Source organism: Camelina sativa, chromosome 7 (genome assembly GCF_000633955.1).
Source record: "Camelina sativa cultivar DH55 chromosome 7, Cs, whole genome shotgun sequence".
Taxonomy (NCBI): domain Eukaryota; kingdom Viridiplantae; phylum Streptophyta; class Magnoliopsida; order Brassicales; family Brassicaceae; genus Camelina; species Camelina sativa.
The window spans coordinates 21,410,327-21,410,840 of record NC_025691.1 but is presented as its reverse complement, the minus strand read 5'-3'; positions in this window follow the sequence as shown (position 1 = coordinate 21,410,840).

Here is a 514-nt window from a genome sequence, read left to right as displayed (position 1 = left end):
TGGGGGGGGGGGGGGGGGGGGGGATATGGAGAATGCTATGTGGTATAGAAAAAGATCTTTAGAAAGCTCCAACATATAAAGGATATGTAAAACATTATTTGGAAAAATCATTCAATTTTCTGTATACATTCTTTTATTAAAACGATCAACATATATTGTTTTAAAGTATTTTGTAACTAAATATCAGAAAAAGTCTGTGTTTGTTTGTTTGTTTTTTCTTCTTTAACTCTTCAAATAATAGTATATAATATGAATATATGATACATAAGATGTATACCAAAAGAACAAAAATAATTTTTATTTTATTTTTCTTCAACTCGTATATAAACTCAAAATCATTTATTTAGAACGTGTTGTTTATAAAAATGGGACGTGATTTTTTTTTTTTTTTTGTAAATTACTTTATTCTTTACACAAGGTGTTTTGTGTGTCACTCCGTTGCAAAACTACTATCATGTAATTTATTTTTATAATTTCTCCAAAGAAAAATAATTTCTTTATATATATATATATA